The sequence below is a fragment of the Lissotriton vulgaris genome, unplaced genomic scaffold (genome assembly GCF_964263255.1).
Source record: "Lissotriton vulgaris unplaced genomic scaffold, aLisVul1.2 SCAFFOLD_2204, whole genome shotgun sequence".
NCBI classification, from domain to species: Eukaryota; Metazoa; Chordata; class Amphibia; order Caudata; family Salamandridae; genus Lissotriton; species Lissotriton vulgaris.
The window spans coordinates 136,729-149,525 of record NW_028242410.1 but is presented as its reverse complement, the minus strand read 5'-3'; the positions used below and the strand labels follow the sequence as shown (position 1 = coordinate 149,525).

The window sequence follows — 12,797 nt, the reverse complement described above, 5'->3', positions numbered from 1 at the left end:
GGCAGCGTGGGGGGCAGGACCCCCCTACGCTTCTATTAATAAATAAGCCCCGGGGAGGTGATGGTCCCTGGGGCTGCGGGGCCTGCACAGCCCCGTATATATTATGCGCATTGCCCCCAGGATCTAGCCCACCCAGGGGCTCATTAAAACTTAGCATGGGAGCCTGTGCTACGTTTTTTTTCTCAGCAGGATATGCGCACCCAGCGTGAATCCTGCTGTTTTAAGACGAGGCCTAGGGGTTCAGGCTGTTTCTACCCTGCCCCCTTTTCTTTTTTTTATCATTTTATTCCCTTTTTTCTTGTGACTCTGTTTTACCGAGTTCACAAGATGACTGCCAACACTGGGTTTGGAGTGTTGGCATCCAATGTGAATGAAGCTTGTGGTCGGGAGGGTTCGCGAAACCTCCTCGGTCACCAGATATCGATTTTTTTTATTTTTTTATTTCTCAGGAACTACTGAACGGATTTACGCCATTGAAAAACAAGAACACTTTCTGAACCAAGACCTAGTGAGTCGAGAAGTGTTATCTTTTGTCTATTGCAAAATAAATAATCTCTATCATTGCAACAGTTCCGGAGTGGCTGGTTCTTTACCCGGAGTGTGGTTCAGATTAGATACAAATACCATGAAGGTAAATATTGAAAAAAAGTGTGTTTTCAATAACAACTTGTCATTAGGTCTGGCGTTACCCAAGACCTTTTGGATTTTACTAAAAAATATACATATATTTAACTATAGGGGCTATTAACCTAGCCTCTTCATCCAATGGTCTGCTGTTGTGTCTTTCATGGGGGCAATGGGTCAGATAACTTGAGCCACTGGTTCTGTTCACTGTTAGTAATGGCATTCTACTTCTGCACAATGTGCACTTCCAGCAAAAAAGTTGTATCCATATACAACACATTGGATCACTGTCTGTTCAAAATTGGCCAAAATGTAAAGATAACTTTACAGGGCTCTAGGAGTTCCCGCTCATGCATGTCTGTCAAAAGTTAAATAATTAAAAGAAAAAGTCCTTCAAAAACACACTGAATCAGTAATATTTGTGGAAACTGGATAGAAATAAATACCCCTTTATGGAGAAGTTATGGTTGAACTCAAATTGGTTTTTGGGAAAAATAATGAGAAAAGGAACATTTCAAAATAGACTCGAGTATGATTTTCAAAAACTGGATAGAATTAAAATGTAAAGTGTGGATTCGCCCCAAAAGAAAGTGTGAGACCATATGTGCAAATTGTATATTTTGAAGCTGCACTGGGGGCAATCATTCTCAATGCTCAAAGCGGACCTCATTGAGGTTTTTGTAGGGTGGGGAATTCGCTTGTCCCTGGTCTGTCTTTTCTCCTGTCACTTAGTAAATTGTTGATCCCAGGTTACAAGTTTGACAGCACAGGTGTTATTGTTTATTGTAAAACCTGCACTATGTTGTTGCTGTCATAATATGGCTGGGACTACCGCCAAAGTATCAGCCAATGGCGGATCCAGTATATCACTTTATGCACTTTTATCCTGTATCCTGCAATACTCCTTGCTAATTTATTTAAAACCGCACAGAGTAGGTTAGTCCCGAGACACAATTCCCTGATCATAAACCACCGTAGTTCAGAGACAGCATGTCCAGCCTTTTGCCAGTGTTCTACTAGCGGTGCGCCAACTTATTCCTGTTCGTGGTTGATTTCAACGTCGGTTAAACCCAGACGAGTCATAAACCATTGGGTGCTGATTCATTCAACGCCCTTCGGCAAAGAATCTTTTCTGACCGGCATTTTGCGCTTCAGGTATGTCAACTCGCACCCCAGGGAATTGTGTCTCGGGACTAACCTACTCTGAGCGGTTTTAAATAAATTAGCAAGGAGTATTGTAATTGTCATTTGCAATTTAAATACTGGAACCCTATATCATTTATCTTGCTTTCGCCTTAGATCCACTTGTGCCGGCGATCATATCGGCCCACACCCTCTGAATAACCAGCGGCTGCTGATTTTTTGCATTAACCCAGCGACTTCAACCTTTTGCAAATTGTACGATTTCAAAACACAGGTATGTCAGACATTCTGGTACCGACGCACGTACAGGTCAATTTTTTAGTGACTGTGTGGTCTCGTGACATTGGCCAGCCCGTATCTGAAACTTTGGCACACTCTTGACAAACTTATCCAGACAGTAACATCTTTGATGGTGGAGTTCATCCACGCTTTTGATTAGTCTAGTTCTCCCTCTACTCTGAATTTTCAGAGTCGACACCATGTTCCAACGAATCACTTGGTGTTTTTAATCAACAGTGAAATATGAGACTCTCACTGGTTGTTTTTCTTCTCCTCTGTAGCTTTGTGATTACCTCACGCTGTGATTGACATGTGATTTATACACAGTCCATCATCAATTCCCGTCCTGAGCTCAGTTGGGCCACGACTCCATGGTTATTAGGATAAATCTAAGTTGTTGATGTAATTCTCTTCATGGTCTACATTAATAGGCCATGTTGTATCATTTGAAATAATGCAATCCCACTTATCTATTTTATCTTATCTATCTGACAGGTTGCCCCTCAATTCTCCCTTGTCTTTGTCCTGATGAAGACCCCACTTAAGGACTGAACCTAGCCTATACACAGGGGTCGAAACGTCGACGGCTTTCCCTTGAAACTTCCGGCACCAGCCCTTGACAGCTTCAGATCAACTGTGTGTCCGTTGAAAGTTTTGTTGGTCATCTAGTCATCATTGTGTGCCCTGACTCCCGGGCTTATGTATTTGTATTTAATTTGAAACTGTTGAGAATTATTGTACTTGTCACTTGTCCTTTCAACCGTGTCTATTCCTCCTTCACACTCCTTTAAACACTCCCCCTCCCCTTCCCCTTTCCACTCTGGGGCTTTTTACAAAATTGTTCTGATCAAGTTACTACTCAGGTATTGTTAATAAATTACGGTACCTTGACTGAACCTTTCCTTCTTTTGAAATCATTTTTTATGAGAGTGTACAAATTATAAATTGTTGGTTTGTTAACACAACTCCCTTTCCAGCGGGGATCCCCTCTTATGTACCAGATATCGCCCAGGTCCCCGCGACTGCATGGGTAAAACCCCCCCCTTTGTAATGTCCTCGCTCAATGTGGCTGCTCCATCATCAGAGGTGGGAGTCAGCAGAAAGGATCCTTGGGGGCGTTTTTAATGAATGTCACCATTGGTCCTGAAAACTCTCCTTCATACATGCCTAAAACGTTGGAGTCTAGAGCCTTTCCTGTAGCGTGGGTAACAATGGCGATGTCCAATCCGCGCCCAACATTGTTATTCTTTGCCCCCAGTAATAGCTCATCTTCAAAACAGATTTCCTGGTTGCTTTCCTTCCCACTACTGAGCAGCCGATACGCATATGTGTTATATTACCTGGGCAAGCTGCCCAGAGGTCGCACTTATTAGTTCGAGCCTAGCGGCAGCGCACATACACTGCTCACTCTGCGAGCCTGCTGTAGTAGAGTATGGGAGAGAAGCCACGCCCACTCACCTCCCATATTTTTTATTGGCGTTCATCCATTCCACCACCACCACCAATACCACTAATGCCACCACCACCACCATTACCACCACCGCCAATACCACCACCACCAATACCACCACCACCAATACCAACACCACCAATACCAATGCCACCACCACCAATAACAGCATCACCAATACCACCACCACCACCAATACCACCACCATCAATACCCCGCCACCACTAATACCACCACCATTAATACCCCCACCACCAATACCCCATCACCAATACCACCACCAACAACAATACCACCATCACCATCAGTGCCAATAATACCACCAATACCAACAATACCACTAGCAATACCAGTACCACCACCGCCAATACCACTACTAATACCACCACCAATACCAATATCAATACTGCCACCAATACCACCACCACCAATAACCAATACCACCACCAATGCCACCACCACCACCAATGCCACAACGAATACCAATAATACCAATACCATCACCAACACCAATACCACCACCACCAATACCAATACCATGACCAATACAAATAACACCACCACCAATACCACCACCACCAATACCACCTCCACCAGTACCACCACCACCAATACGCCACCACCAATACCATCAATACCACCAATACCATCACCAACAACACCAATGCCACCACCACCAACAATACGCCACCACCAATGCCACAACGCATACCAATAATACCAATACCACCACCACCAATACCACCACCATCAATACCCCACCGCCACTAATATCACAATAATTAATACCCCCACCACCAATACCCCATCACCAATACCACCACCAACAACAATACCACCATCACCATCAGTGCCAATAATACCACCAATGCCAACAATACCACCAGCAATACCAGTACCACCACCGCCAATACCACTACTAATACCACCACCAATACCAATATCAATACTGCCACCAATACCACCACCGCCAATAACCAATACCACCACCAATGCCACCACCACCAATGCCACAACGAATACCAATAATACCAATACCATCACCAACACCAATACCACCACCACCAATACCAATACCATGACCAATACAAATAACACCACCACCAATACCACCACCACCAATACCACCTCCACCAGTACCACCACCACCAATACGCCACCACCAATACCATCAATACCACCAATACCATCACCAACAACACCAATGCCACCACCACCAACAATACGCCACCACCAATGCCACAACGAATACCAATAATACCAATACCATCACCAACACCAATACCACCACCACCAATACCACGACCAATACCAATAACACCACCACCAATACCACCACCACCAATACCACCTCCACCAGTACCACCACTACCAATATGCCACCACCAATACCATCAATACCACCACTACTACCAATACCATCACCAACAACACCAATGCCACCACCACCACAATACCACCACCACCAATACCAACAATACCACCACCAATACCAATGCCACCACCATCAATACCACCACCACCAATACCACCACCACCACCAATACCAACAATACCACCACCACCAATACCAATACCACCACCACTACCACCAATACCATCATTACCACCAATGCCACCACCACCAATACCACCACCAATACCACTACCACCACCAATATCACCAATACCAACAATACCACCAATACCAACAATACCTCCACCAATACCAACACTACCAATACCATTCCCATCACCAAAAATACCAATACTACCACCAATACCACCCACCAATACCACCCACCAATACCACCATCACCAACGCCACCACCACAAATATTACCACCACCAATACCACCACCAGTACCACCAATATCACCACCAATACCACTGCAACCACCAATACCACCATCAATACCCTCACCACCCCCAATACCACCACACCACTAATACCACTACAACCAATACCACCACCACCACCAATACCACCATCAATACCACCAGTAATACCACCACCACCAATACCACTACCAATATCACCACCATTACCACCACCACCAATACTACCACCACCAACACCACCAATACCACCATCAATACCACCACCACCAATACCACCACCACCAACAACACCACAACAACCAATATGGATACCACCAATACCACCACCACCAATACCAATAACAGCACCACCAATACCACCACCCCCACCACCAATAACACCCCCAATACCACCACTACCAATACCACCACCAATACCCCACCATCAACAACAACACCACCACCACAATACCAACAATACCACCACCAATACCACCACCATGAATACCAGTACCACCACCACCAATACCAATATCAATGCTGCCACCAATACCACCACCACCAATAACCAATACCACCACCAATACCACCAATGCCACCACCACCACCAATACCACCGCCAATACTAATACTACCACCAATACCAATAACACCACCACCAATACCACCACCAATATCCAACCACCAATACCACCACCAACAACAATACCACCACCATGAATACCAGTACCACCACCACCAATACCAATATCAATGCTGCCACCAATACCACCACCACCAATAACCAATACCACCACCAATACCACCAATGCCACCACCACCACCAATACCACCGCCAATACTAATACTACCACCAATACCAATAACACCACCACCAATATCCAACCACCAATGCCACCACCACCACCAATACCACCACCAATACCACCACCTCCTCCAATACCTCCAAGGCCACCACCAACAACAGAACCACCAATAATACCATACCACTGCCACCATCAATCCCACCACCACCAATAGCAATACCACCACCTCAGAGCCTCTCGCTCACTGGTAATAGTAGGGGCACAGTACCAAGTCCCAACTGCAGTCGAGAAAATCCCACCCTCCTTCCATGCCTGCCATAAAGCACAGCCCGCCCTGCACCAGAAGGTGAAGCCATGGCCCTACTATAGCTGGAGTGCTTTTATTAGGCCAAAGATAGCAATGACATTACGCAATGCCACACTACACACTCAAATCATGCGGAGGGTTTCAGGCTTTCTCCTGAGCTTGCTCAGTGTAATCGCGGAGCAAAAGGTGTTGGAGCACTTTGTTAGTGTTTATAGCTCCAATCATATGTAACTCTCGCTTCACACTTTGTGTCTGTGTAATTTACAACACTTACACATCTTCACTGCACTAGTTATCACTACTTTGAAGACGTCGCAGTCTGGTCTCTTCCTCTGATATTTACAATCTGGCAAGCGGTGGAGAAGGCACTTTATTGCAATGCAATAGGTCTTGCATTTGCGAGAGTTTAAGCTATTGGCATTGTAAATGACAATGCCTTTTATTTATGTTTATAAATTCAAAACATAAATAAAAGGCATTGTCATTTACAATGCCAATAGCTCAAAATCGTGTGAATTCGAGACCTATTGCATTGCAAATGCTTGTGTCTCTTTGGTGGGGGGGCTCTTACAATGGGGTTTCCTGCCAAGTTCTGTATGTAGGTTGTTTGTGGCCACCTCGATTGTATTTTCGAAAAGCTGCTCAACAAACAAGCAGAGCAAGTCCCAAGCACAACTCCAAGCGCTAAGCATGCCAACTGCTTTTAAGAAATTGCTACTGAAAAAACGAAAGCAAATAAAACTCTGTTTCCGATGACGAAGGCCGCTCTGGGGGTCTTACTCACTGTCCTCCCTCCCTTCGCCCCATTCACTGGAGCTCAACCTCAGGTGCAGTGGCGGCTGATGCATTTTAAAAGTGGTAGGCCGGAAGGTTTGACTTGAGTAAATAAAGTGCATGCAACCTTCAATCATACATTGGGGTAGGGGGATGAGAAATGGGGAAATAGACCTGGAAAGGCTAACTCATGCAGGCAGGCAGACACATCACTCACACAGATACATAGCTCCACTTACCTTCAATCACAGAGGCACACCCTTCGCTCACCCTACACTCACATAAACCAGCTCACCCTGCACTCACAAGGGCATACCTGTTATATTATGATTTATTCTTATGTGTAGCTTTAAGGCTCGTGTTGGAGCGAGCCTCTAGAATGTTTACCTTTACTTCATCTGTGTTCTCTCTTGTGGGTCAGTTACTATCTGGCTGCCTTGCTGTGAGATGTGTTCCTGGCTCCGCCTGTGCTTCTATGTTTATACTGGAATAAACAACCTTTGAGGAATTGCTGCTTCGTCTACCTTTTTAACAATTGGCGACGACGAGGGATCCGGATCATCAATTTCATTTTTTTTTTTTTATTTAAAAAAAAAAAGGAGATATTGGACATCTTAATCTATTGGCTGGTTCGGTAAATTTCTACATTTCTCCTACTTATGGACTGCTACTCGGCCATTCCTTCTACAACTACGGAGGAACTTTGTCAGTCTTCTTAAGGTAGGCGGAAATCGTTAAAACTTACGATCTTTGGACGGCGCCCGCCTGCATCTTTTGATTGTATGTTAAAGTTCCAGTCGCGTTCCTTGCTGCGCGACCACCTTCCGCCTACGCGACTCCTCGGCATCATCACTCTGAATATCACGGGATGACGGAGGCGCGTAAGGTCACGCTGTGTGACCCTGCGTAGCGGCCATTTTGGGATTACTTCGGCTGTCGGCTGCTGTCAATTTCACACGCCGTTTCACGCCGCTTCCTTACAGAGACTACACGAAGCAAAAATTAAAGCAAAATTAATTATTTACAAGCGGAATTATTAATCCATCGACCTTTCACTAGGAGCACAGGTGAGACTGTCGGGACACTTACATTATTTACGTTTGGGTGTATTATTGAGTATCACTTGTACATTTTTTATTTTTTATTTATTTGATTCCTTTTATGGATACTGGGGATCAACCCCAAGATACTGCAATGGCCCAACAAAGCTTTGTAATTAGCCCCCCACAACCTTTTTGGGCTACAGGTTCTCAACCTGACATGAAGTGGGTGGAATGGAAAGAATATTTTAATAACTATATTTGCGCCATTGATGAAAATGGAAAGATGAAATCTGAACAAAAGAAAAGGATACTATTACATTCCTTAGGGCCTAAAGGTTTAAAAACTTTCTCGCGAAGGCAAAAAGTAGTGGATGCTGACCTAAGCGAATTTGATAACGCAATTGCTGATATGGACAGGTACTTTGCACCTAAGGTGTGCATAGGTGTAGTGAGGCACAAATTTTTCCAAAGGAAACAGAAGAAGGAAGAGTTGGTTGATGAGTGGTTTGATGACTTAAAAAAACTTGCTATTGATTGTAAGTTTGGGAACTTGCATGATGACCTCATTCGAGACCAGTTAGTTATGCACAATGACAACTCATCAATTCAAGATCGTCTTTGGGTTAATGGTGACGCACCTCTGGATGATGTACTGGCTATAATGAGGAAGTCGGAAATGTCGGGGAGATGTGCTACTATTGTCAAAGACACAGTAAAAGAATCGGATAAAATGTCATCTGCCGTTTTCAAAATTCAAGGACCAACGAAGAATCAGACCAAACAATTTCAGAACAAGAACTTTAATCAACCTTTCAAGAATCAAGCAAGAGACAACAAGTCGGATGATAGGAAATGTTACCGTTGTGGTAGCAAAGAACATATGGCTTATTTTAAGTCGTGTCTTGCTTTACGGAAAAAGTGTGGTGTTTGCGGTCTAATAGGCCATTTTAGCAAAATGTGTCGCAAGCGCAGCGATGTTAAATGTATTTGGAATGAAGATGTGAGTGCTAGTGAGAGTGGTGAAGATGAGGATGGTTGTGTTAAAAATGTAAGGGGTAATTACATGTTAAACATCACTGATGAAGCAATGGAAGGTAAACCGATTTGCGAAGTGTCTTTAGGCGGCATTAAGGTAAATGTGTATGCGGATTCTGGATCCCCATATACAATTGTTAACGAAGAAGTATGGAAAAAATAATTCACACATAAAATAGGGGACAAGTTGAACCCCTCAGATGTTAATCCTGTGAGCTACACTGGAGAAAGAATAGGGTTGTTAGGTTTCAGATGGCTCACTTTCCTTTTCAAAGGTAGACTTACTAGAGGTAAATTATACATAGCCAAAACGGGACCATCTGTCCTCGGCTGGTTTGACCAGAAAAATCTCCACATCATCTTAGACCCAAACAGCAAGGAGAAAGTCTTGGTTTTAGATGAGTGTAGTAGAATAGAAGATGCCTTAAAAAGTAAATTCACAAACGTTGTGAGTGGTCACTTAGGTGAGTTAAAAGGTTTCGAGCATAGAATCATGCTCAAGAGGGATGCACAACCCAAGGTGCACAAGGTCAGACCTATTCCCCTCTTGATAAGGGACAAAGTTAAGAAAGAAATTCAGGGTCTTTTAGCAAAAGGTGTTATTGAAGAGGTAGATTCTTCAGAGTGGATTAGTCCAGTAGTTGTAGCGATGAAATCCAATGGCAAAATTCGTTTCTGTATCGATTTACGCCACTTTAACAAGAATATTGTAATTGAACGGTTTCCATTACCCAAAATTAACGAGATGGTTTCTTCTTTAAGAGGGGCAACGTGGTTCTCTACAGTAGATCTTTCAGCTGCTTACCACCAAGTAGTTTTGGATCCTGAATCAAGACACTTAACGGCCTTCATCACGCCGTTTGGTTGTTTCCAATTTATAAGAATGCCATTCGGCCTTGCATCGGCCGCAGCTGTGTTTCAGCGTTTAATGCACAGATTATTTGGTGATATGGATGGCATTTGTTTCTTCCAGGATGATGTTTTAATTGCAGGTACCGACAAAGAGGATCACGATGCCAAACTCTGGAAGGTTTTTGAAACACTTAATTCTGCAGGTTTAACTGTTGAATTATCCAAATGCAAATTTGGTGAGAGAAGTGTCTCTTATCTTGGTCATATCATCAGTGAGGAGGGTGTCAGGCCGAAGGTGTCACTTATTGAAAGCATTGTTGCTTCGCCTGCACCTGAATCTAAGAAAGAAATCAAATCCTTTTTGGGAATGGCAGAATACTGCGCTAAGTTTATTAAGAACTTCGCTTCTAAGGTGTATAATATTAGGTCTTTGTTAAAGAAAAATCTAAAGTTTGAATGGACCAAGGAATGTGAGAGAGAGTTTGCTGAAATTAAGTGGGAACTACAGAAAGTAAATGCCTTATCTAGTTTTGATCCTAATTTAGATTGTCTTTTAACAACTGATGCAAGCGATCAAGGTTTAGGCGCTGCTTTATCACAAATTGGAGAAAATGGAAAGGAGAGGATAATTTTGTTTGCATCCAGAGCCTTGTCACCAGCAGAGAGCAGATACCCTATCATAGAAAGGGAAGCCTTAGCCTGCGCATCGGCATTAGAGCATTTTCGTGCTTTTGTGTGGGGTAAAATGGTAAACATCAGGACTGATCATAGACCGTTAGTCCACATCTTATCTACTGAGGGCACTGCAACTGCTTCAGCTAGGTTAGCTAGAATTTCCATGCGTATGAAAGAATACATATACAGCATCACGTATGTTCCGGGGAAAGACAATGTGATAGCCGACTGTTTATCAAGATTACCTTCCCCTCTAGAGGAATGTGTTGACGACCCATGGGGGAATTTCACTGTGGCATTTGTACATGATTCTGGGGTTCCAGCCATCAGCAGGGAAGATTGGGTAAAGGAGCATGGTTTAGACAAGGATTTGGTGCAAGTTTCTAAGTTTATCTGTCAAGGATGGCCTAAAGAAAAATCTATGTCAGGCAGTTTGAAATCATATTGGGAAATTCGATCTGAGCTTTCATTGGAAAGAGAAGTTTTGATGAGGGGTGATAGGATCGTTCCACCTGTTGGGTTAAGGAAAAGAATCTTGCTGATGTGCCATGAGGGACATTTCGGCATAGTAAGAACCAAATTAGCTGTCAAAAATTTGTTTTGGTGGCCGAAAGTTGACAAGGAGGTAGAAATTTTTGTAAGGGGTAGTTCAGTGTGCAGTTCAGCTGATAAGTCTTTGAGGACTTTGAGACCTACCATGAGTGAGGGACTCATTCCTAGTCTTCCTTGGGAGACTATTGCAGTGGACATTTTTGGTCCGATTGGGGATGCGAAGGAGTATGGACTGGTAGCTATTGATCTCTTTACCAAATGGCCTATAGTTAAGTTCGTAGGAAAGGTGGACACCCAAGCTGTTTTAAAATTTTTGGACAAAATTTTCGTAGTGGAAGGATTACCAGTGAATATTCTAACGGACAATGGAGTACAGTTTTTATCAAAAGATGCCAAAGAGTATTTTGGAAAATGTGGCATTACACATAAAACCACCTCCTTGTACAACCCTAGCGGGAATGGAACAGTAGAACGCTTTAATAGGGTTATTAAAGGTATTTTGCAAGCAGCTAACAACAAGAAGTTAGATTGGAAATTGGAGATACAGAAGGCTGTTTGGTCCTACAAAGTCACTTTGAATAATTGTACTGGTGTCTCCCCTTTTGTAATGATGAGAGGTAGAGTACCCAGATGTAAGTATAATCCAGGTTGGGTTTTTAAAGACAGTGTTCAGGATTGGTCCCCTGAGGAGGTTAAAAAAAATCTTGTTTTGGCTCACGACAAGAGCAAGGTTTACTATGATAAACGTCATGGTGCTAAAGATGTTGCTATAAAAGCTGGTGACTGGGTAAGAGTTAGGAAGCCTTATAGAGTTGTGAAGGGTGAGAATAAATTTGATTCCCCTAAAATGGTTGTTGATGTTCTCAGGAACTCTGTTAGACTGAGCGATGTCAAAGTTTGGAATTTAAGGGATGTGGCTCTTGACTGTTGCCAAGATCATGGTGGGGAGAATGTGGAGCCTGGGAAGAATTGTTATGGTAATTTTGATTGGATTGAAGATTATTTCGAGAATACTGAACTACAGTCTCAGTTAGCGCCGGATTTGTCACTTCCTCAATTAAGGGAGGGGGAGGTGGTGGCTGGTGATTCTACCTGTCAGGCTCAAGATGAGCTTCTCCCTAGCCAAGGCGTTGTTGATTTTAAGGACACTAATGTGACTTCTTGCCCTGCTCTTACTGATGCCAATTCTGTTCCGACTTTACCAGTCACTGATAATTCCAAGAGGTTGAGAGTTTCGCCTGGCTGGCTTAAAGATTATGTTAGGTAGACTTCTTTTGCTTTGTTCCTTGTATTGTCTCCTTTTTTCCCGTCTTCCCTTCCTTTCCTTCACCGTTTCCCTTTTTGTTCATTGTGAGGGGGGGGGATGTGTTATGTTATGATTTATTCTTATGTGTAGCTTTAAGGTTCGTGTTGGAGCGAGCCTCTAGAATGTTTACCTTTACTTCATCTGTGTTCTC

At 43.4% G+C, this 12,797-nt stretch overlaps 1 pseudogene; it reads right to left on the bottom strand.

The window, feature by feature from the left end:
• Positions 1–3,002: 3,002 nt before the first annotated feature.
• Positions 3,003–8,030, bottom strand: LOC147668976 (protein FAM3B-like; annotated as a pseudogene).
• Positions 8,031–12,797: the final 4,767 nt, after the last annotated feature.